The 26,320-nt window shown below is 36.5% G+C and overlaps 1 protein-coding gene across 11 annotated transcripts in view; it reads right to left on the reverse strand.

The window, feature by feature from the left end:
• Positions 1 to 25,954, reverse strand: part of LMNTD1 (lamin tail domain containing 1) — a 147,947-nt gene extending 121,993 nt beyond the window's left edge. For 6 of the 11 annotated variants that reach the window (XM_056799419.1, XM_056799415.1, XM_056799414.1 and 3 more), the window contains exon 1: positions 25,691 to 25,954. The gene's annotated coding sequence lies outside the window, so the exon portion shown is untranslated. The remainder of the gene's footprint in view (positions 1 to 25,690) is intronic. The other 5 variants (XR_008912214.1, XR_008912212.1, XR_008912213.1 and 2 more) reach the window with 1 other exon arrangement.
• Positions 25,955 to 26,320: the final 366 nt, after the last annotated feature.

The following is a 26,320-nucleotide window of genomic DNA, read 5'->3' on the forward strand; positions in this document are numbered from 1 at the left end:
TTAGGCAGAAGGGGTGGAAAGGTTGGGAGGAAGAGGGAGAACATGGATCACAACATGTCAGAAAACAATTATTAAGAATTGCATTCACAGCTCAAAAATTTTTGTTTAAGTTAAGGTTAAAGGAGCAGTTAAGTTTTGACTCAGTGAATTGACACCAAATTTGGTGTCAGACACTTCCTAGCTGTGTGATTCTGGGCAGGTCACTTGACCCCCATTGCCTAGTCCTTATTGCTTTTGCCTTGGAATCAATACATGGCATTGATTCTAGGACAGAAGGTAAGGGTTTAAAAAAAAGAAAGGGTGGCAGCTACTCTAAACTTAAGAATATTTAAAAATAAATGTATATTTTATTGTAATAGCTTCTATACTATACTTCTGTAATACACTTGAACAATATATTTGTGATAGAGACAGAAAGAATGATATAATTGATAAAGTGCTCAACTTAGAATTTGGAAGATAGTTTCAAATCTTGCCCTTGATACATCCTAGTTTTCTGACCACAGTAAGATTTTTTGACCCCTGTGAACTTCACTCTCCCATTTGCAAAATCAGAATAATGATAGCTGAAATATTTGGGTCATAGAACTATAGATCTATCAGGAAGGACCTCTGAGTCCAGCTGCTATACTTTCCTCATTTTATAGATGAGAAACCAGGGGATCAAGGGATTTGCCTAAGGCCAGACAGGAAAGTAATAATTGCATTTTCATAGCACTTTCAGGTTTGTTAAATGCTTTTCTCATGTAATTTCATCTGGCCCTCATGCACTATGCTAGAAGTACTACAAATATTATTATCTTCAGCTTACAAATGCGTAAATGAAGAGATGTTAAGTACCTATCTCTGGGCTTCTGTGAGGCTCAAATGAGGTAATGCATGTACTGTGCTCTACAAACCTTACAGTCATATAAATATCATTAATATAGAATTTATTTAGTCTAAAGATAGATTTGTTTATCTATTATGTTAATTTATCTTATATATTTTGTTGGAGCTAAAGATCAAAATAGCAATAATATGTCTAAGGAGTCCTAAACATTTTGTTCCTTCAGGAATCATCAATGTAGGGGGCAGCTGGGTGACTCAGTAGATTGAGAGCCAAACCTAGAGACAGGAGGTCCTGGTTCAAGTCTGGCCTCAGACACTTCCTAGCTGTGTGACGTTGGGCAAGTCAGTTAACCCCCACTGCCTAAAAAAAAAAAAAATCATCAGTGTAAAGGTGGGAGACCATTGACTTAGACTATACAATAAAGGTACTATTTTGTTGTCCTTTAATTGTTTCACTTGGGTTCAAATCTTTTAAAAATTTTTAATAGTCCTTTTCTGACCAAGTAACAACTAAGACAGAAGGGAACTAGAAAGTGTCTGAGGACAGCTTTAAACCCAACCCAGGTCCTCCCAAATCCAGAACTAGAGCTCTATCCACTGAGTCACCCAGATGCCCCAAGTGTTCAACTCTTTGTGAGCTCATTTGGGGTTTTCTTGGCAGAAGTACTGGAATAGTTGGTCCTTTTCTTCTCCAGCTCATTTTACAAATGAGGAACTGAGGACAAACAGGGTGAAGTGACTTGTCCAGAGTCACACAGTAAGTGTCTGAGGTCAGATTTGAACTAAAAAAGATGAGTCTTCCTGACTCCTGGTCCAGCACATTATCCACATTTGGATACCACCAACTACCAAAAAAATGTCATACTTTAAAAATCACTCAAATGTTGTTTCTCTGAAGAAAGGAGTTAGTTATAAGATCCAAGTTCTAGTCCCAGATCTGCAATTAATTATCTGCATGATTTTGGAAAAGCCACTAATCCTCTATTGGCTTATTTCTTTATTAGTAAAATGAGAGATATGGACCAATGTACAAAAACAATAGTCAGCTCAGCAGTGGACCCATTTAGTAAGGGAGGATTCTAAGTGCAGAAGTGAAAGTCGCTAAGTAACCAGGGAGGAAATCACTGAGGGGTAGAGGTGGAGGCATGAAGGGTTGGGAAGACAGGGTTTATCTCTCCAGCAGATATCCTCCTGTTCCCCTTCTCCACTGACCATATCACTGAAAAGACTGGAACAATATCAAACGATGCATCTAGCAATGAGTGGAGAAACATAGCAAGGAGAAACTGGATGATGCTCACATGGCAAGGAGATGATGCCAAATCTGTAGTCTAGAAAGGCAGTGACTCTAAGAGAGCAGCAGAGGGCAGGATGCCATACATATGGGGGAGAAAAAACTTCTAGTTCAAGAGGTGCAAATTATCTCTTCTACACATGACCTCCACACATGCTCCTCAATACCAATGCTCTCTAAGCTAGAACCCACTTTCCCCATGGACCTTAGGTGCATTTATGGGATAGTACATCCTAGATTTGAGGAGACTGCTTTCCTCTGACTGTTTGCACTATCTCACCTTTTGGGGGGAAAACTAATTTAGACTACTGGCTAGGGGTATTAGAACTACAGACTCCCAGGTCTGTAGACTATGATATTTAAGTTACTATAAAGTAGTTACTTAAAGTCTTTGAAACTCCATTTTTAAAAAATCTGTAAAATGGCATTACTGGAAGCAGCTGGGTAGCTCAGTGGATTGAGAGCCAGGTCTAGAGATGGGAGGTCCTAGGTTCAAATCTAGCCTCAGACACTTCCCAGCTGTGTGACCCTGGGCAAATCACTTGACCCCCAATGCTTAGCCCTTACCACTCTTCTGCCTCAGAACCAGTACACAGTATTGACTCCAAGAGAGAAGGTAAGGGTTTAAAAAAATGGTATTACTAATACCCATAGCACCTAGTTCCCATGGTTATAATAAGTTTCAAATGAGTTAATCTACGTTATGTCTTTTGAGAAGTGCCTGGTGGAAATGCACTGTTGGTGGAGTTATAAACTGATTCCACCATTTTGGAGAGCAGTTTGAAAAAATTGATAGCCCCAAAGGCTATCAAACTATATTCTCTGACTCTATCAATACCACTACTAGGTCTGTATCCCCAAAAAGATTTTTTAAAAAGAAAAGAAATAAGACCCATATGTATAAAAATACTTATAGCAGCTTTTTTTTTTTAACTTGGCAAAGAATTGGAATTGAAGGGATGTCTATTAATTAGGAAATGGCTAAATAAGTTGTGGTTTATGATTGTGACAGAATACTATTGTTCTAAAAGAAATGATGGTCAAGATACTTTCAGTAAAACCCAGAAAGACATATAAGCTGGAATGAACAGAACTAAGGGAACATTGTACATAGTAATAGCAATAATATATGGTAGACAACTGTGAATGCTTTATTACTTTTTAACCCCTTTCCTTCTATCTTAGAATCAGTACTAACTATCTAAGTATTGGTACTAAATATAGATTCTATGGCAAAAGAGTAGTAAGGGTTAGGCAGTTGGGCTTAAGTGAAACTTGCCCAGGATCTCCCCAATCCATCTATGAATGATTTAGTTATTCCCAGTAGTATAAAAATTCAAGATTATTCCAAAGGAATTATGATGAAAAATGTTATCTACTTCCAGAGAAAGAACTGATAGAATATGAATGTAGATAAAATTTTTTCCTTTTTTTTAACTTTTTTATGTTTCTTGGTTTGTTTGAATTTTATTTTTGTCTCCATTTTTTCCTAATATGGTTAATATGGAAATATGCTTTGCATGACTGTTCATATATAATCCACCTCAAATTCTTTACCTTCTCAAAGAGGGGGAAGATGAGGGAGGGAAAAAGAATTTAGCACTCAAAAGTTTTTTAAAATGAAGGTTAAAATTATTTTTACATGTAATTGAAAGAGATAAAACATTTTTAAATGAACATACCAAAAAAAAAAGAAAAGAAATCTGAGCAATCCATATTTGAAAGAGATCAATGCTAAACTGAAAAAAATCTTGCCATCTGTGAAGGAAATGAGAGGAAACCTTGTTGTGAGTATAACTATAAGAGAAATCAGGTTGGTTGGTGTTCCTAGATGGGTTGATGTTTGTCACACTGAAAATTTGATAAAGTTTGATTGCATGCAAAAAAGAAAAGAAAAGAAAGGTGCCAGTGGCTAATGGGGTTGAACACATGGAATCCCTGTTTCTGAGGAGCCTGGGGCTGATGGATTGCTTGATCTTTTGAGTTTAAATAGGGCTAAAGTCAATGGGGTATCTGTACTGCATTCAGTACCAATATGGTAAGTCTCTGAGTTTACAGGGCCAGCAGGCTTGGCTGCCTGAAGAGAGGAAAATGGGCCTACGTCAGAAATGGATAAGGTCAAAGTTTCTATGCCAATTGGCAGCGGGATCAGGTTTGTAGTGGTCACTGCACTTCTAGCCTGTGTGTGATAGGGAGACTCAGTCAAGAAAGACAGACATAGAGATAAGAAAGAGGGAAGGAAAGAAAGAAAGGAAGAAGGGAGAGAGGGAAGTAGTAAAGGGAGGAAGGAAAGAAGACTAATAGTATGACATCAAAATAGATATGAATCATAAGTTCTATTTGGAGTGATTTTTATGAGTTGCCAACATAGAAGTATTGTTTTTGCTATTTATTTCTTCATCCTTATGTTTTATTGTTATATCTTTGAGGATAAAATTTTTTCATGATCTATGAATGTAATAACCGAGTCATTAGAATAATTTCTACTTTAAAAATCACACTCTTAGAAATTCCCCAGCTCAATTTTTTCCCTGTTCAAGATCCTCATTTTAGGAATTCCTTAACATTAGCTAAACTATCAGTCAACGAATCACCTTGAACCAAAAGAAAGTATCATTTTCATCCTAAATTAATTGTTTTATTGTGTTTTTATAAAATTTGAAACAAAGTAAAAAGCCTTCATTTGTCTATTGCTGAAGACACTAATTCTACTCAGCATTCCAATCTCATTTTGGCCATCTTTGCTTTAGTAGCAAAGGCACCAGAGAATAACTATTAGATTCGTTGTGCAAATATAACTCTCTTCTTTTTTTCTGAAAAGGCTTTAGAGACAAGGATGGATCTTTCAATCACTTATTTTTTTCCTTCACTTAAGAGAGAGAAACATATCATGAAACTGCTTCTTGGAAATAGTTTTAATCTTTGGTCAGAGCTACCTCTAGTTGAGACTGGGGCTTTAGGGGGTGGGGTAGAAGGGCATTTTTTCCAATTTTGACCTGATGCAATTTTACTGATCAAAAACTAATCAAATTGATAGGAGATGTAGGTGGTAATATATATAACTGTCCATAAATCAGACCCCAATGGGTTGTCATTTTTTGTGGCATGGGTATGCATTTTTCAAAATGTACATATAAGTAGGCTGGTTCCCAGACAGGGGCTGCTACCTATTTTCTTATGGCTCTCTGAATTTCTAGTTGTGAATGGCAATTCACAAGCCCCCAGAGGTGATCTTCCCATCAAAAATCAGATAATAACCACAATTAGCTTTTAGATAGAGTATTTACTTAGAAAGGATAGTAAGAACAGTAGTTACAAGAAAACACTTCCTTCCCCTCAAGCAAAACAAAAACAAAATCATCGCCACCACCACAACAGTGAAAATCAGGAGTGCACCCTCCCCTTGTGAACACAAATATCCCTGGAAAAAGTGGGCACAAAGTTAAAATACAATGTTAATGAGGAAAATATGTAGAAAGCATGTGTGATAAAGGGGTACCTCTTAATCCTGACAGTCCTTTTCTTCCTTCTTAAAGTTCTTGCAAAGCTACTCTTGAGTCAACTCTCCTCTACAGTCCGAGAGTCAAGACCCTTCTGCCACAAGGGGTCTATGTCCTTAAAGCTCTCATTCTCCCTGGGTCAATGTCTTTCCCTAAACATCTGCAGGCAGTTTCTTTGTTGACAGCCACTATGAACAGGTTAATCACTGATATTGCTTTTAGACCTCTATATATCCCAGTGGGCTTTAGGAAGCACTGCTAACATAAAGATAGTGGAGGTGACAGAGTTCTAGCTGAACTATTTAAGATCCTCAGATTTGATGCTATTAAAGGACTGCACTCAATACACCAGCAATTTTGGAAAATTGAACAGTTAAGACCTTGCCAAAAATGGTAGAGACTTAACAGAAGTAGAAGAGATTAAGAAGAGGTGGCAAGAATATACAGAACTACATAAGAAAGATTTTAACATCACTGTTAACCAGGATCAATTCATATCCCAATTAAAAAAAGATGATGTTAAGGAATGTTCAAGTTACCAAGCAGTTGTACTCATTTCACATGCTAGCAAGGTAATGCTTAAGATTCTGCAAGCTAGGATTCAGCAATATGTGAACTGAAACTTATCAGAAGAGCAGACTGGTTTTTAAAGAAGCAGAAGAATTAGAGTACAAAATACCAGCACTTGCTGGAATGTGGAGAAAGCAAATGAGTTCTAGAAAAATATTTACTCCTGCTTCATTGACTACATTGTGTGGATCACAACAAAAATGAAAAGTCCTCAAAGAGATGGGAGTACCAGGTCATTTTACTGGCCTTCTGAGAACCTGTATGAAGGTCAAAAAGCAACAGTTAGAATTGAATATGGAACAATTGATTGGTTTAAGATTGGAAAAGGAGTACACTAAGCTGTATATTGTCAACTTATTTATTAAATTTATATGCAGATTACATCATGCCAAATGATATTGACTTCTTCGATGTCTAACCAAACTCTGGGTACTCCCTAGCATGTACTTCCACTGCCTTTTTGGCCATTAGAAATTATTCTTATCTACCCATTCCACTGGGGGAAGTTTTCACATTGCCATTAACTCACTGATGGGTTTGAGATCTATCAGTCACTTTCATGCTGGTTGAGGGTAACCAGCATCTACTGGTGGCAAGAACATAACAAATGAAAGTTTAAGATAATAGCAAATCATCCTTTTCCTCTAACCCTGCTCAAAAAATGGCAGGACTGAACAACCCAGAGGGGTACAGGAGAAAAAACACTATCCACATCCAGAGGAAAAACTGTGGGAGTAAAAACACTAAAGAAAAACTACTGCTTAATGACATAGGTCGAAGGGAATATAAATGGGGAAATAGACTCCAAATGAACATCCTATTGCAAATACCAACAACATAGAAAGAGATTTTGATCAAGAATACAGGTGATACCCAGTCAAACAGCATGTTAATTATGGGAGGGGTGGGGAGAGGGGAGGGAGAAAAAGAAAATGATTTTTGTAACCAAGGAACAATGTTTGAAATTAAAAATAAAAATTTTTAAAAATGGCAGTACTCAAGGATACACTAGAACCTTGAGAGGTAAATGTAGCCTGGCTAGTCCCAGAAGAGTAAGGTCAAAGCATACTTAATACCTGCATATTCCTACCTGTTACTTAGCTCAGAGACTTGCACACAGCAAGTGCTTAGTGTTTGTTGAATTAAATAGTCCTTGAAATGTGGGCTTGGGGACCATTCCAAAAAAAATGATAGTTAAAAGTTGAGTAAATAGATAATATAGTCAAGTAAGATTTAAAAAGGGAGAAAGGAGATAGATGGAACAGTATAGATTCCTATATTTAATGAATTGTTTCCTTTGTTTGCTGCATTTTTGGAGGCAAGTTAAACCACCACCACATTGCCTTGACCATCGTCTTCATTCTGACCCTGTTGGGAATATACCAATATCCTGAACCTAAAATCCTGGGGGATAATGATATATCCAGCCCAGTGCATTCAATCATCATCCTGGGAAATAGCCCTGGTGGAGAAATAGCCTGGTGGAGACTACTCCTGTAAGTGTAACAGTCATAGCTACTAAAGACTCATAAAAGGATGTTCTTGCCACCTTGGTCTTTGGTATTGTTAGATATTTCAACATGAGAAACTGATATGATTTTTAGGATATTTAAAAAGAAGTATTATCGTATGTTTTACTGCTGCACGCTAAAGACCATGGAACCTTTCCACCTGACTTGAATCTCCGTCATTTTTCAGTTGATTTTTCCTGACCCCATTTGGGATTTTCTTGGCAAAGACACTGGAATGATTTGACATTTCCTTTTCTAGCTTATTTTACAGATGAGGAAACTGAGGCAAACAAGATTAGGTGCCCCAGGTCATACAGCTAGTACTTGGGGCCAGTTTTTTAACTCAGAAAGATAAATCTTCCTGATTCCAAGACCAGAACTCTATCCTCTGTGCCCCGCAGCTGCCCATTTAAAGCAAAATCTTTCCTTATGTATTATCTGTCCCATTAGAATGTGAGCCACTTGAGAACAGGGACTGTCTTCTTTTCTCTTTTCATCTTCTGTACTTTGTGCAGTGTTTTATACATTATTTTAAGGATTTAATTTTTTTCATTCATTCATGAACAAGGTAGGGGATAATGCCTTAGTAGAATTATGACTGGGGTAATGAAGATAATATTGCTATAACTTCAAAGTAAATGTTCCTTTCTAAGAGCTAATTGAAGCTAACTGGTGAAATGGAAGTTATTCATAATTCAGCTACTCATTGGCATCTATTAAGGGGCATCTATTATAAATTTTGAGGTCTCAAGACAATAGCAGATCACTTCCTCCCTTCTAAAAAAATAAGCCTGCAGGGTATAAAGATACATTGGAACCTTGAGAGGAAAAATTATGAAGGGATTAATTTGCATGTTCTTCTCACATTTCCCACACCTTAAATAAAACCTATATGAGAAGAGAGAAGAGGGCAGGTTTGAATGAGTATATCCCATTTGCTTATTGGCAAACCCTTCATTCTGATTTTCTACACTTTTCTATCTTCCCATTCAAAGCCATTCTTAATTCTGGTACCCGAGGCAAGTAACATGAAAGATATCCTCAAATCAACTTAAAAAATATTTTTATTGATTTTTACAAACATGACCCAGATTTCTCCTGGTATCCCTCCCCTTCCTTTCCCAGAGAGTCATCCCTTATAATAATTTTTTTTAAATAAAGAGAAAACAATATTTTAAAGATTAATACAGTTTGGATGGGGGAAAAATCTCACACTTTAGATATAAGAGCCTTTAAAGGGAGAGGCCTGGCACACCAACTTCTAGGGGCAACATAATTCTACTGCTTGAGAAGCCTATACCAGTCAAGGGAGCCAGGCAGACCCAGGTCAGAGAAGAATTTATGCAGGATAGAGGAGGAAATAAACTGTTGTAACTCCTTACTTTAACTCATTCTTGTTAACCAGAGGTTGAGTTTTTTTCTGCCTGCTGAAAGAGTATAATTTTTGTAAGTATCCTATAGATTTCAGCACCCTGAAGCAAAGCCCTGATTGCCCTGTTGTGGTTATAGATCTACTTCCATCATAGCATATTAGAGTAAGAACCCAAAAGGGTACTACTCTTCTGACACAAACCTCTGGAATCATAGCCATTTAATGGAGGGAACTGATTTAATCAGATAATAAGAGTTTGCTAAGAACAGAAGGGATAATAGGGCAGAAAAGAAATTGATTTCTTATTAGTACTAGAAAGCTATCTGTGTGTTTTAGAGGATGGAGAGTGTGAAAAAGGATTTGGGAAATGGTCCACATTAATGATGAAGGTCCAAATAAAAATAAGTCAGATCTAATGTGCTGTGAAACAGCAGCTTAATGGATTATGAAATGTTTTCTGTGAAGAATAAATACTGATGGTATTTTGTTGGCCTGTAGGGTCAAGGAAGGCAGAGTGCTTCAATGGAAGAATATTTTCTTTGGCATCAAAAGATCCAGGTTTAAATCCTAACTTTGCATGAACTCTCTCTCTGAATGACCATGACCAAATCACCTCGCCATTGTTGGACTAGATAGCCTCTAAATTCCCTTCCAGCTCTCAAGCTGTGTCTCTAAGATCATATCTATTTGTAATGATTGGAATCCTTTTAATAGTATTTTACTACAGGGTTGACTTGTGTATCATTTCATTTGTCATTATTTTGATGACAGAAGAGAAGACAATTATTGAGTTTTCAAATGTTGCCCAGTTGATTGTTAATTGGCAGTAATCTGGAAAATTAAATTGTAGAAAGGTGAGTCATAACAGGAAGAAAGTTTATGATCTGCTACAAGTATTTTCAAATGTCATAACTTATTTGACCTCAGAAGAGTCCCTCTTGTTATGTTGTGATCAAAAAGCAAAAACTCATTCAATAGCTTTGATTAAACAATATTTAGATTTTATTCTCCTTGAATAAAGTATTTTTAAGAAGCATTAGTCTTTTAGTTCCCCTCCAAGCTTCTAAAACTTATTTAAAAGCAGCTTTTGATAGAAGACTTTGGCCAATGGATTTTGTTTACTGAAAATTCTTTTCATCTGAGCTATTAACTCCTGAAGCTGTGAAGACTGTTCACTCAATGATCAAAATTGTTCCTCCTGAGGTTTCTAGCTATTAGGCTATTCCAAGCAATCAGGGTTCAGAGCAATTACTAAATGATTTTTTTATATAGCTGGAAACTTCCAAACACAGCTGGAAACTTGGGTGGCAGTTGGTAAAGTAAATTTAGAACAACTCAAATGATGTATCTTTAGAACATACTGTCTTGCTAGGTCCTGACCATTACCACAAAAGAGGTGATTGATCTAAATCTTCTAGATGGAAGCATGTTTTGATCATCTCTACTCACGTCACTCTGTATGCTTTAAAATTTTAGGGCAGCAATTTGTCTCAGAGGGTTTCAGAAATAGAAAATGCACAGAATCATAGATCTAGAGTTGGAAAGGACCTCGTGGTCCATCTAGTCCAACTCCTACATTTTACAGATGAGAGAGGAAGTTGTGACTTGTCTGAAGTCACATAGGTAGTCATAGGTAATAAGCATCAGAGGTGGAATTTGAACCCAGGTTTTTTGACTAGGTGGTATAGTGAATAGAGTGCCAAGCCCTGGAGTCAGGAAGACCCATTTCCCTGAGTTCAAATCTGGCCATACACATTTACTATTTGTGAGACTCTTGGCAAGTCACATAACCTTGTTTGCCTCAGTTTCCTTATCTGTAAAAATTTCTGGAGAAGGAAATGGCAAATCACTGTTATCTTTGACCAAAAAAAAAAAAACAAACAAAAAACCACAAACCCAAATGGGTTCACAAAGAGTTGGACACAACTGAAGCAATAGTCAGTATTTCCTGATTTTCTGTCTTATATATTACCAAATGTGGCTATTATTTTTTCAAAGGAGCAGGGATCAGTAACTGCTGTAGGAAGGAAAATTGGGGAACCCATTTTGACCTGTGTGACAATCCTGCTCTCCTATCAATTATATTTTGTGGATATGAGTTTATATACGAATTATATATTAAAATAAAAATATATTTTATTATTTCAGGACTTCTCAGCTCTCGTTGACTAGTCTAATGCAGTCCTTCACCCTTAATAGTAAGAACTAGAAATTTGGCACACAGAGAGCTGTTTCCTTAGTTACCCATTAGTGGAGGAGAAGACGGTCCATTATGACGGAAAGGCCACTGACTCAGTAAGCATGCTTGGAAAACCCAGCTGCTGGCATGAGGGGGAGGATGTTTTCTTCAGCTGGCCCTAAGCAACAGTATTTTAAAGCAAAGCCAGATTATGTGCTTATATATCAGTGTTTCAATAACACTTGTCTATCGTTCTAAACCCATTTAATTGGTATCCCAGTTTGTCCACATATCATGATTTAGTTTCTTCCTTCCTCTTCTGTTTTCTGTGGAACAGCATGAAAGCATGGACCCTTTTGATAAATATTTTTTAAGGGGAACCTTATTGCATCCCAGATAATATTAACGGTTGCAATAGTCTTGACAATTGAGGAAGGATTCTTCGTTTTTCATTAACACAAGTTACATCCATGGCATTCCGTTTAACTGTGTTTCTAAACCCAGAATATCCCCATTTGGCTTATCAAACTATTGGATGACTGTTTTTTGTTGTTGTTGTTGTTACTTTGGACTTAAATGTCAAGTTCTTCCTGTAAGTGACTTGGTCTGTAAGATAGATACAAGATAGGTTAGACAGGTTGTTTTCCTTTCTACTGAATTTGATTTCAATACCTTCTTATTTGCAATGATTGAAGAAAAAGAGGTATAGAAAGAAAATAAAGAAGGGGGGCAGCTGGATGGCTCAGTGGATTGAGAGCCAGGCCCTAGAGACAGGAGGTCCTGGGTTTAAATATGACTTCAGATACTTCCCAGCTGTGACCCTGGGCAAGTCACTTAACCTCCATTGCCTAGCCCTTGCCACTCTTCTGCCTTGGAACCAACACACAATATTAGTGCGTTGGTTCCAAGGCAGAAGGTAAGGGTTTTTTTTTTTTTTTAAAGAAGCTACAGAAGATGGAGAAATATGGAATTAGCAAAATGGTGTGATGGAATAAAAAAATGCAAAATGATTGAAACCAAGCACTAAAACAAACAAAGAAACAAACAAACAAAACACTCACTGATCCAAATGCCCCAGATTTCTGTATCCTGTAAGAATGGGTCAATTACTTTTTCTTTGGATTGAGGAGCCAGTTTCCCAATTTAGGAACCACATGAATTTTTCAGCATTTAAGTAAAAACAAATAAACAAAAAGGAAAAAAAGTTCCTAAACTCAAAGCAAGATTGTATTTACATATCTTCACAAGGGTATTGATAGAACTTCTGAGTACCCTCAAAGTGGAAGCTGATCACTTCTAGCCATAATACTAGGGCCATAGGGACAGGTGACCAGTGGTCATTCCCTTCTCCATCCTAAATTAGAATAAGTTCTGTAACAGCTGCCTGAACTCAATTGTTTTCCTGTTCTGATCCTACTAACTTCCCCACTTTGTGATTCCAGAATCTAAAGATGGTATAAGAGAGTTTTAAGGAATGAAATATTTGAGAGGCACAATTGAGGTCTGAGTGGTTTCTTCATAGTCCATGGACACAAGCAGATCCACAGTTTGGAAAATGATTGAAAGCTGTGAGTGTGTATGAATGGGTCTAGAATAACTATGATATATCTACTCTTAGAACTTTCTTTTCTTCGCCTCAAGGAAGATATGATATAATGGAAAAGGGGGGGGGAGGGAATCAGACAAGTACAATTGCAACTAAATTCAGAGGCGTGGGAATCGTATATAAGGATAGCCTAAAAAGAATGGGACTTGGGCTTGGAATTTTAAAGGTGGAAATGGGTCATCATCAAAATGAATAAAATCACGGAACAGTTCATCAAATTTGTAAATGAGATGTAATCAAGGTAGGTTTAGGACAAATGAAAGGGAGTAATACTTTGCACTATAATATAATATAATTAATATAACACAAAATAACATAATATAACATTAACACAATATAATATATAAGATAAGATAATGATAGGATAAGATAATTAATTGAACTCAATATGTAGTATTCTCAAGAATAAGAAATAGATTCAAAATGTTAAATAAAATAATAAATCCAGAGTCATTTACTAAGTGGTTGAGCTATATTTACACTTTGGATAGACCACAACTTTAATCCAAAAAGGCAATTGCTGGGTTTCTATATATGGACTGGAATATTCTTTATAGGAAAGTGAACTACCTTGTGATGAATTTATGACAGGATTTCAAATGTAAAATTTTGGTTTACATAAAGCTTTTTAGGAATTTGCCACTCTCATATTTTTTTTAAATAAGAAACAGAGTAACTGGTTGACTTTCACAAATTGACATTGAACAACAGAAATTATTTAAATATACAATAAATATAAACCATTTGGCAAATATATTTTAATAAGTATTTTAATTTTTTTTTTGCTTTTGCACTTTAATTCTGAACATAAAATGTGCCTGAATAGTTCTCTTTAAAAAAGTTAAATTCATCATCACCAAAAAATATTTATTGAATACTCAGACTGTGCTAGACACTGGGGTTAAAAAGAAAAATGTTGGGATATAGCATACCTTAAAAAATAATGATAAAGGAGGGCAAATAGGTGGCTCAGTGGCTTGAGAGCCAGGCCCACACAAGGGAAGTCCCAGGTTCAAATATGGCCTCAGGCACTTCCTAACTGTGTGACCCTGTGCAAGTCACTTAACCTCCATTGCCTAGCCCTTACTGCTCTTCTGCCTTGGAACCAATACAAAGTATTGATTCTAAGATGAAAGGTAAGGGTTTAAAAAAGAAAGAAAGAAAAAATGATACAAGGTACAGCTAAATAGGATAGTGGGTAGAGTGCCAAGTATGGAGTTGGGATGACCTGGGTTCAAATTTGGCTTTGGGCACTTCCTAGTTATATGATTCTGAGCAAGCCACTTAACCCCAATTATCCTCGAACTTGCTGTTCTTCTGTTTTGGAATTGCTACTTAGACTGAAGGTAAGGGTATAAAGAAGAAGAAAAAAAGAAACAATGACACAAAGTAGTAGCATACTTTAATGATGGCCCATTTCATCCTTTAAAATTCCAAGCTGAAGAGCTCCATTCTTTTTCAGCTATTCTAATATCTGATTCCCACTCTTTGAATTTTAGTTGTAATTGTCCTTATCTGACTTTCCCTCCATTTCCATTATATCATAGAAGTATAGTCATTTAATATGCCTCTTGTATTTATTTGTTCTTTCTCTTGCATTCCCAATGTTAGCCTTGTTCAATGCCCTCTCAATTTTAATGGCTTCAAAATTTCTCTCTCTTGTCTCTTGGAAATAGTCTCTCTGATCTTTGCTATGTACCTTGTTCTAGCACATACAACTTCCTAAGTAAAACATTGCTCTGTGATGTCCCTGCAAAAAACCTTGTAAATGTTCCCCATTTATATACACAGTAAAGTATACATTTTAGCATTCTAAGTCTTCTGGCAGCAACTGATTTTTTCCAGTTATTTATTTTTCCTTTACACACACCCACACACCCACACATATATACATATATATATATTTCTCTCTCTCTCTCTCTATATATATATATATAGAGAGAGAGAGAAAGCATTCCAATTCAACTGATTAATTTCCATTCCTCAACTACCCTTTACATTTTCTGCTGTTGAGCTTTTGTTTATAGCATTGTCACTGTGTGAAATGTCTTCTCCACCCATCTTTACCTTTCAAAATTCTCTCTGTCTTCAGAATAGTTGAGTAGACATTAAGACCTCAAGTAGGCAGGACATGGGCAGTGTGTTTAAAGACTGATCAGAAGTAAGAAGAAAAATGCAGAAATTGAAAGTAGCTGAAAGGGGATTTCTTTGTAGAAGCTTCTTGCAGACAACAGCTGAGGGCACCTTCTGTTTTCATTAGAGCTTTGGCAGGAATTGACTAACTGAGAATTGAACACAGCTGAGCCAGGAAGCAAATAGTGTCCTATGTGTGTGAGAATGCAGAAAAAAGCCCAAGGAAAACAAAATCAAAGCCAGGAAACCCTGCCACAGATAGACATAGAAGACCATAAAAGACTAAGGTTGTATTTCCATCCATCTAGATGATGGGTGGAGTGATAATGCTCACCAAGATAGTGAGTTTAGAGAGAAAAGAAATGAAAACCCAAGACAAGAGTCCTGAAGTATGTGTGTGTATATATATATATATATATATATATATATATATATACTACAAATTAATTGTGGGAAGGGGATCATGGATGATGGTGCAGCAAATGACACTGAGGATTGAAGGAGCAGTGTCATGGAAATACACAGAAGATTATTCAGGAAGAAGAGATGGTTAATAGAATCAGTACTGCAGAGAGGTCCAAAAGGATGAAGATTGAGAAAATACCAGTGGATGTGAGTTTTATGTAGTGTCTAGGAAGCTGCTAGCTTTAGAGTCAGGATCACTTAAAATCATTGAAGTGCCCCCCCCCCCCCCCCCCCCCCCAGTGATTACTAATACTGTAAAGCTGTAGACTAGGGGCCATCGGCAGTAGTAGGGAGAGTTTTCTCCCTGAGAATTTTCCACATTAATGAACTCACAGGTTACCTCCTTCTCCCCTCACACCCACAAAAACCTTTGGATTTGGCGGTTACAAGATCATTATTAACTTTGGAGACAACAATTTCCATTTAGTGATGAAGTTGGAAGCCATATTCAAGAGGCTGAGAAGTGCGGTGAGAAAGTAGAGTGAAGGAATATAGACAATGTTTTTTGAAGAGACTGTTTTGGAAAGGAAAAAGAGACAGATTAGTTTCATAAGATGGTAGGATCAAGTTAAAAAATTTTAAGGGTGAGGATAATTTGTAGGTAACAAGGAAGCAGTTTAGTAGGTAGGGAGAAACTATAAAAAGGGATGGAGAGAAGATTCTATAGGGACAAGTTGCTGGAGAATACCAGTTGGGAGGGGATCAAGGGTACAAAACCTAGGGAGGGAAAGAGCTAAATTTTCACTAGAGACTGGAGAAAAAGAGGAGAAAATAGGAGATGATGATGTCATCTGAGATATAGTACAGGGAAGAAGTTGTTGCTCATAGCAAATGATCTCTATTTTCTTGGTCAAGTATGAGGCTAGCTCTTATGGGAAAAAGTTGGGGCAAGTGGGTAGTGTGAGAAGTTTAAAGAGAGAAAAAGATTGAGAGTAGCCATTTTGGGAAGTGCAATAGAGGTATTTAAGAAGAATAAAAGTATCAATTCCAGTGAAAGTCCAGTTGAAATTAGATAGCAATCATTTGTGATAGATCCAGTTTGTTTGGTTATGTATGGCTTTTTCTAACTTCACTCAATAGCATATAAGTGGTGTGTGTGTGTGTGTGTGTGTGTGTGTGTGTGTGTATCATGATCTGGAATTCTGGAATCATCTCTGTCTCTGTCTCTGTCTCTCTCTGTCTCTTTCTCTCCCTCTCCCCCCTTCACTTCTTTTAAATTTATTTTTCCTCTCCATCATAACCTCCAACCCCTGTCAGTATTCTTCCACATTATTACTCCCTGCTCCGCTCTGACTTTATTTTTCTCTCTTCCCAATTGCACCCCTATAGTTAACTAGTTCAACAACTCTCTTTTACTCACAAATTTATTGCGCTCATCTCCTGTCAGTCACTCATGATTTGCCAAACCCCAATTCTGACTTAGTTCTATCATTTGCCTTTCCCCCCTCACTTAGGAATCATCCAATATGGGTTAATTCCCCAACTCAGCATTCAAGAACTCTCAGGAAGAAAATTTCCTCAAGAAAATACCTATTACTTCAGGTTCTAAGTTACCCTGTTGGTCTACATTTCTAATAATATAGCTCACAAGCCTTCCTCAGTGAGTTTATCTTTAAGAAGTCAATCAATAGACAAAATTAGCTTAATGCAGAGGTATTTTCTATGGCAGTACAGTGAAAAATAAGAGCTAAAAATGTCTGCCTCTTAAACTAGGGGTATACTATACCATAAATACAAATAGCATCTATGGAAAGAGAAGATACAAATTCAGAGTGATGAAACAAACTAGTAGGAATCATCTTCCTTGTGATCAAGGTAATTAGTGAATAAAATATTGTAGCATCTGATATCCTTTCTTTTCTGTGGCATCTTTCTTGCTTTTCCCCCACCCTGGGCACAGGGTGGCAGGGAGGTTGCTCAACTGGACTCCTTGGAGTTGGTCCTTTCCACAGCTCAACTCACCCAAGAATAGAGCCACCAAAGTCAGTCATTTATTTCTTTTAACCTTCTAATCCTTTACCAAGTCTTGTTAATTTTACTTTAAGAACCCATTTTCTCTTGAATCCCTAGCCAAATCACTTTTCTCCTTCCAGAGATCTTGCTCCTTGAAGCTATATACTTACTGGAATGCCAGCCCTCTCTGCTTTATTGTTCTCAGTGACTATATATCTATGCTGCCAAATTCAATGTCTCTCAAATATGCTCCAGATTTCCTCCAAATGATAAATGCTGAACTGCTCAACTATTTTTTAGGACTACCCAGGGTCGAACCAAATATTTGGTTCAGCAAATAGTCAGGCCTTTTCCAATTCAGTCAAGGAACTTTTTCAAATTATAGAAAGATGAAGGGTTTGTGCATATCTTTTCACTTAGTTCAACACCTCATTATCTTCCCCTTCTTTTGGTGATTACATCCTGGGTCGGGGATTAGTCAAGGACAAATGCACTTGTACACACAGCATTGACATTATGGGCATTGGTGAGATCTTTGTATGGACATATTTGTTTGTGCAGACCATAGGAAATTGAGTAGGTTGCCAAACTTGGAGGCCATATTGATTTAGGAAACATCAACATGCATATTAGAGCCCTTAAATATTAATGAAAGAGTCCAAATAAAGAGGAAAATTGTGAGACAAATATTTAACTCCTTGAGAAATGAATGAAAATGTTGGTTGAAATATTGTCTTCAATGGTAAGAGTGACTCAAAAACTCATTGCCTTATGGCTAGCCAGGTGATTTAATTTATCTTCTTTTATATCTTCCACGAGCTATGACTCCTGACACCTTACATTTTCTATGCATTCAATATTACTGTCAAAAATTTTGGGAATTAATGAATCCATCTATAAGGCAGTTCCCATCTTTTTATTTTCAAGGTTTAGATTTTTCTTATATCAAATATTTTTAAAACTGTTACATATGTAACATGACATTGGACAGGAAACTAAGTCCATTCAAATAAACAACAATAAACTTATTTAACTTATCTAAACACACTCAATCATGTAGCATCATAGGTCCACCAGACTCCCAAATGGTAAAAGAATCCTAAAATAATATTGTCAGAAAGAATCACATGCCAACAAGATAGTTCCATCCAAGAGGAATCAGAAACATGGGGCAAGTTACTAGATAAAAGGGGCCAGGAAGGCAATTCTAGAAATAGTAGATATGTCTACAAAGGTAATTCTATTACCATAAGATGGTGGTACAGGGCTCAGAGATAACAGGAAATCAGATAGCAGTGCTAATAAATAGGAGATATCAATCAGTTCTGATCATAAGATAGATGTAATTTGCTCTGTCCTCTCTTGTGTGACTAGTCCTGGGCAAAAACATATTAATTAACTATAAGGGGATGAAAAGGCTGCATTATGGAACAGAGATTCTAGAGTTCCATATTTTAGAAGACTAGTGCAAGAATCTGCAACATTTTGTAACTAGGTTGACAGAAAAATTTCAGGCATGTCAAATCAGCAGTAAGGTCTGCTTGATATTACAACCAAGGTTCAACATGATTCTCCCAACTTAGAAGGTTCAAGAGCAAGATTTAATCAAAAAATAAAATGAGGGAAGCATAGAGGGGACTCAATTATAGTGGTCAAGGGGGACTGCGTAGTCACATGTCAAAAAGAATGATCTTATCTACCATTCAGGAAGCACATGGACAAAGATTACATGACCTTTTTAGTTTGTCCCTATGACTTGTCTATTCCGTTTATCCCATGTAAGATGTCCTATACCAGAAACAGTTGTCTAGGAAATGCTAAATTGCTAAATTAATAAATGCATTTCATATTGAGGTTCCACCAGCACAATCTTCCTCCTCATTTTATCTTTTGATGATTATGATTAACTATTTTAACTTTTTTTAAAAAAAGAAGAGTTGCTTTGTTTTTAGAATGTCATATTCTAGTTTTTTTTTCCTTTTCATTATTAATAAATTAGGTATAGTCATAGGTAATTTGAATTGTTACTTTAATAAAAGAATATGAAGGATTTTCTCTTGACTGCCTGGCATATTTGTTTTTAGTTATTGAATTTCTAACTCAATTATAACATTTCTTGAAACTTAAACATGGAGTATTTTCCTGTCCATGTCCATGCTCCTTAAATTTTATTTCCTTCTATTATTAGCATATTCTTTTTCTTTCATTTTTAAAAAATTTGTTCCATCAATTTTCCTGGATTTTTTTTTTAGAATCTATTTCAGAGAGATGAACTTTCTCTTGTTTATCTCTGAATTCTTCTTTGAGAGCTTTAAATTCTAATTTCAATTAATCAAATTTTTTCTTCAAGTATTTAGATGCTATACCATTTGGTGTTCATATCTTTAATATTCATATTCTCATCCATGGTACCTTCAAGCATAATACAGGTTCACTGGTATCTATATTGACAGTACAGTAGTGTTTCTTTATACTTGGTTTTTCAGTTGCTTGTGGTCATTCTTGGAAATGAGAGAGTCAGGGAGTTGCAATTAGATGAGGGAGGGGGCTGGTACATGGTTCAAAGACATGTGGAGGCCAGGGTCCACGCTGGAGGTCCAGGCTCAAGTTGGAAGTATGCCCATGGCAGCTGTTTGCTCAGGATAGTGGTTTCTCCATGCATCATGGCATGAGGGAGATTTTGGAGTGCTGAGTCCAGGGGCAGGAACAGAGAGAGAGAGAGAGAGAACATAGTACTATAAGAAATGTTAACATAGGTGTTAAAATTAAAGTGAGATTTATCCATGATTTCAGGCAGCCACTGTGGGTCTTGGAATGCATCTCCTGCAGATAAGAGGGGACTACTGTAAAATATTGTATAATAATGTGCAATGTATTTTATTATTGCCATATTTAATGTTGGTATCTTACTATGTGCTTAATTTATCAATTAAACTTTATTATACATAAAAGAAAAATCATATGTATGGAGTTAGCAGGTGTTCACTTATATCCATGATTTCAGCCCGTCCACAATGGGTCTTGTCGTGATTCCTTCATGGTTATGGGGGCACTTACTGTATCTAGTTTTTGTTGTCACTTTATCTTATTTGAAATCATGATCATAACTCCTGTTATTTTGGATTTAGATGGAGCACTGCATATGTCTTTATATTTTAACATAACACAGTGCTCATATTTCATGTATGAATAGATTGTTGAGTTCTATTTTCTAGTCTATTTTATGAGTTTAGATATTTAATATTCAAAGTTATTATTAACTTTATTTTTATCATTGAATTCTATTAAGTTTTATTTTAAAAATAAGCACTAAATAATAGTAAATTTATTTGTATTGAAAGAACATAATAGTACTTATATTTTAATTTAATTATTTTATTAAGCTTTTCATCTACTTGAGTTTCTTCAGGCTATTCAGCTCTGTGAAGATTTTCCTCCTGGGTGGCTATGTTATTTGTTGTTTAATTTTGAATTTGGTCTTCTTGTTATTAGTCCTTTAAACTGAAGCATTATTCTTTTCTTCTGGAGAGTCCATCCTTCTTTCTTCTTGATCCATAATACTTATACATTGTATTAAGACCACTTTGCTTTTATTTCCTCATTTCTTCAATCTTTTTGTTAGTTTTTCTGTAAGGTTTTCCCGGTGATCACTTTCCTTTAATTAGTTCACATCTTTATCTTGAGCTTATACGGGGGCTGGATTTAGGTATGGCTACTAGTCATTCCCTCAAATTCTTTCTAGTTCTTTTCTTGAATAAAATATGGATGCATTAATGATATACACACATGAAGATTCATTTAGACTATGAACCTCTAGTCTCTTGTTTCTTGTCCCTGAACCTTATTTCCAAAGCATTTCTCACTCTCTCTCCCATTCTTTCATCTGCATTGAACTCACTGAGAAGTAAGTATATTTTGAAGTAATTTGGAGTATCTTACTGAGTTCTTAATAGAATTCTTCTACCTTCTTATTCACTGTCAGATAAGCTGCAATTATCTTCATGGCAGTCTTTTTTTGCTTATGTTCATCATAAGCATGGCTATGATGACCAAATAGCCATGAAATTATATTTCTTATAACTTTGTATGCACCATAAAATCATATCTCTTCAAAGGAAACAAAATTCTCTTCTCATAAAAATATTAGTAGAGGATAAGTACAAATCTTACCAACTTGGGGAATCAGGGATAAGTCAGGATCACAGAAGCTCAGAGTTAGAAGGGATCTCAGAATTCATTTTGTCAAATACATACCTGAACAAGAATCCCCTCTAAAACATAGCTGTCCAATCCACATTTTTTCCTATTTTCTAGCAAATATTTTGTTATCTCCAGGTTAATTTTGCCTCTTAGCAACATGTACTCATTGATTCTAATTTTATTGTCTGGAGTTATGCAGAAAAAGCCTTTTCCTTCTTCTATCTGATATACTTCCAAAGTACTATGCATGTCTTCACTCTCAAATCTTTGAACTGGACTTTAAAAGATAGAAAAGAATATGGCAGGGAGAGTAAGTAGAAGGTATTCAAATTTTTTTATTTTTAATATTTTAAAATAAAAACAACATTTCAGAGCAAACATATCATGTCCTCCCTTGGTACATTGGTTTTCTGCCAACAGTTAGTTGGCTTATATGACCATATTCAAAAAGAAATGGCTTGTTCCACTGAAGGAACAAGAACTGAGAACATAAAAGCTGAAATAAGATCCCTGATAATCTAGATTTCTCTCTGTGCCTGTCTTTTTGTCTCTGCCAGTCCTTCTGTTTCTCTGTTGTCCTCCTCTCTCTCTCCACTCCTCTCACCCTCTCTCCCTCCATCCATCCCTCCATCCCTCAGGCTGCCAATTATCAGAAAAATCTCTAAAATGGAAAATTAAACTCAGATGGTGAAAACTTGCCAACGTCCTAATGACCTGAAAATTCCTTGGAAGTAACAAACGCTATATCATGGGCTAGCCAGAGGACTGCAGTGTGGCAGCCTGTTGTTCTTCTGAATGATGTATGAGGTTTACCAGACCTACCATGCAGTAATTTCACTTGAACTGCTCAAGTGGTTGGTCTTGCTTTGCCACCTGTCCAATTTGACAAAATTACCAAATGTCCTTGGGCTCTGTTGCTATCTGCAGGTATGGGGAGTTCTAGAACTGAATTATTGCCAGAGTAATAACGAAAATGATGATGATGATATTTCACATTTATAGAGCACCTCAGTGTTTACCAAACACTCAATATCCTTTATCTTGTTAGAGGCCTCACAGTAATTTTGTGAGACAGATGTTGTAAGTATTATGGATGACAAAACGGACACTCAGAAATGTCAAATGACTTGCCTGTAGACACATCGTTATGTGTCAAAGGCTCAACTTCAAACACAGGGTTTTCTCACTCCATATTTAGCACTCTAGGCATTTTGCCTTGATACTGCTAAGTTAAAGGAATTTGCTCAGCAAGCTTACATACCAGCTCATAATTTTGTAGTTGTAATAATGATAACAATAGTCACTCAATTGATATGACACTTGTAATTTGTTAAGCATTTTAACAGTTTCATTATTACCAATAATAAGACATTTTCTGTAATACTTCACAGGTTACAAAGTACCTTCCTCAAAATAACCCTGATAGGTAGGTAGTACAATTATTATTATCTCCATTTTATTGATGGATAAACCGAGGATCAGAGTAGGTAAGTCCACAATTGGATGATCAGGAACAAGTGAAAGAGCTAGATTTTGCCGCTCAGTATTCTGACTCTAGGTCTAGTCCTAATTCTAAAACAACTCCTGCCTTTGTATCTATGAAACAGCTTGGTACACTAGATCATGCAAATTTGCCAAAACTCTGAGTATAGATACCCTGATTAACTGCTTTATCTTATCTTGGCTGTTACTGCTAAAATGTATACTGCATTTCTAGGAAGTTTTAAGGATTTTGTAATCTTATTTATGAAGTGATGTTAGCCAAGAAGTGGAAGGAAGCTGGAAATGTATGAGAAGTTGAATAGAAATAATCAGAAGGCAGCAAGCTAAAGTAACATCAATGGCAAATAAGCTATGAGGCTGACATGTTTGTCTTTGGCCAAGACAATGGCCACCCGTCTGTGATATAATATTGAACTTGACAGAATATAGGAAGTTTTCTACTGAAACAATCACATGGTCCATCCAATTCAATATTCTACAAACAACAGTAGACCCCAGGGTATGCTATGGGAAGATGTAATTGTCCTTTCCTGCTGTTAACCTAAAAGGAATATCCCAACTTTTCTTTGTTGTTATTTAGTAGTTGCTGTCATGCCTGACTCTTTGTGACTCCCTTTTGGGGTTTTCTTGTCAGAGATACTGGAGTGGCTTGCCATTTTCTTTTCCAACTCATTTTACAGATAAAGAAACTGAGGCAACAGAGTTAAGAGACATGTGAAAGGTCAAATTTGAACTCAGGTCTTTCTGGCTTACCCATTGTGCCACCTTGCTATTCAACAGCTTCTTTTATTGGTCAATGCGTAATGCTTAAAGTAGTGGTGCATGTCTACCATCTCTGCTACTGAGGAAGCTGAAACTAGTGGCTCTTGAGTTGAGGAGTTCTGAGTGGCAGTGGTCTAAACTGATTGGTTGTCTGACCTACTAAATTTAGCTTTAGCATGCTAAGATCCTGAGAACAAGAGGGACAAATAAACTCATGTAGGAGAACCGAGGAAGTAAAACACTTCCATGCCAAACAGATTAGCAACCCACCCATGTTGGTCTCTTGAACTTCTAGTCCCTTTACAAGACAAGGAGGCTGACTACCTCAAACAAAAAAGTAATCATTAATAAATTCCCACTCCCTTTAAATCCATATAATACTGCTGCTGGAGCCACCAATTATGATAATTAATTTTAGTAGTTTATTAACTTCTTTTTGGAGTGTATTAGAAGAGAGTAGATTTTAAAGATTCTTTTCTAGAAGTAGGGCTATAGAATTATGTTTTTAATGTTATAAAGAACACTTATATAAGAAAACTTTTTTTTTTTAAACCAGGGCAGGTCAGCAGCTTCTCTGCAACTTAAAGTCTATAGAGATTCCTAGAGTACTAAGAGGTTAAGTGACTTGCCCAAGGTCACATATCCAGGATTCATTAGCATTAGGATTTGAACACACATCTTCCTGGTACTGAGGACCTCCTTTGTACATGCTATATTCTACTGCCTCTCTTCTACAAAAACTAGGCTTTGAATCCCAGTAGCTTTGTATGCAAGTATAATTTTCTCTGAAGAGAATTTAGGAAATTTTTGGATTCTACTATTATACTATATGCCCAGATCTTCCTGCATGGAAGAATGCTAGCTCCCTGTGGGACCCCTGAAACTGTCCCTGATAAGGAGATTGAAAGAGCCAAGATCTTTCTAAATATATTTATTCTCATTTAGATTTTCTCAAGGACCACATCCAAGTATATAGCATATGAAAGACACAAACACATTTACACACATTTAAGCTACTTTTACATAGACTATACAGCCTAGACACAGGATATTTTATAGAAATTTAACCAACAAGCATTTATTAAGCACCTTTTATCATATGCCTTGGAAACAGATCGGATATGGAGAGTAAGAAACAGTGAGGAGTCAAAGAGACAACTAGGATTCTAGCCTGGGTGACATGGGAAGATGGTGGCACCTTCAACAGTAACAGGGGTATTTGGAAGAGTAAAGATCTTTTGGGAAAAGAAAATCAATTCAGTTTTGGATATGTCAAGTGTAAGAAGTCCACAGGATATCACATAGGAGGAGTCAAATAGGCAGTTAGAGATGTGAGATGGAGGTTGGGAGAGATGTTAAGACTGGATAAATCTGAGAATCATCTGTTTTGAGAAGTTAATTGAATCTCATGGATCTGATAAAGAAGAATTTTTAAAAAGTGTTCTTTCTTCATCTTTACTCTTCCTCACATACTGCCTGACTCTACCACCCTGTATCAGAACTAGATGGTAGGAATAGAGAAGCAGCACCAAGTCAGAAATTGGGAGGACTTGGGTTGAAATCTGGTCCCAGATATTTTCTAGCTGTGTGACCCTGGACAAGTCACATAACCCCAATTGCCTAGCCCAGCTCCATTTGGAATCAGTACCTACTATTGATTCAAAGACAGAAAAAGGCAAGGAATTATAAAAACAAAAAACAAACAAAAAACTAAGACAAATAAGAGGTAGACACCAATCCAGGAATAAAGGTATAGAAGAGAGAGTTTGAGTATATTTTTGACAAAAGTAACCCATAGACTCTTACCATACCTCAGACAGATCATGGGACACAGACGTAGAATCACTGTTGCTCTGTTATTCGATAAGGTCAGCTACAAGTATCCTCCTCTGGGTCTGGGGTGACCACCTACACTGTAGCTTCTCTCCCTGCTGCTATTCATTACACCCTGAATCCATCAATTCAGGGACTCAGTGATACTAGATTCTAAAAAATTGGGTATTTCTATCTCCTCCTATTCAGTAATTAAATAGACCAGAAAGAACACGGTTTTCAGACTGTCGCGAAAGAACACAAATGTTGTCATAGCAACAATAACAACAAGCTTATTTATCTCCTTTGGAATGCTGGAGGCCTGTTTTCTCAGTTGATCCATTAAGGGAGCCCATCCCTGAATGTTTAGATTTATATGTCTTAGTGCAGCCAAAGAAATATCTCTCATCCTTTCAATTGCCATTTACCTGTGCCTCCATTTTCCAAAGTGTTATAAGGCAATAATTTTATTTCATTTCTCCAACATTTTGTTGTAAGGCCTTTAAAAAACATGGACAGACATGATCATTTTACAGTATTACTCTTTTGCAGAGAGAGGCAGAAAAAGTTTATCTCCATTTAAGAGATGGGGAATCACACTGTACAGGTATTAATTAGATCTCAGCCAC

The sequence above is a fragment of the Monodelphis domestica genome, chromosome 5, assembly GCF_027887165.1.
Source record: "Monodelphis domestica isolate mMonDom1 chromosome 5, mMonDom1.pri, whole genome shotgun sequence".
In the NCBI taxonomy this organism is placed as follows: domain Eukaryota; kingdom Metazoa; phylum Chordata; class Mammalia; order Didelphimorphia; family Didelphidae; genus Monodelphis; species Monodelphis domestica.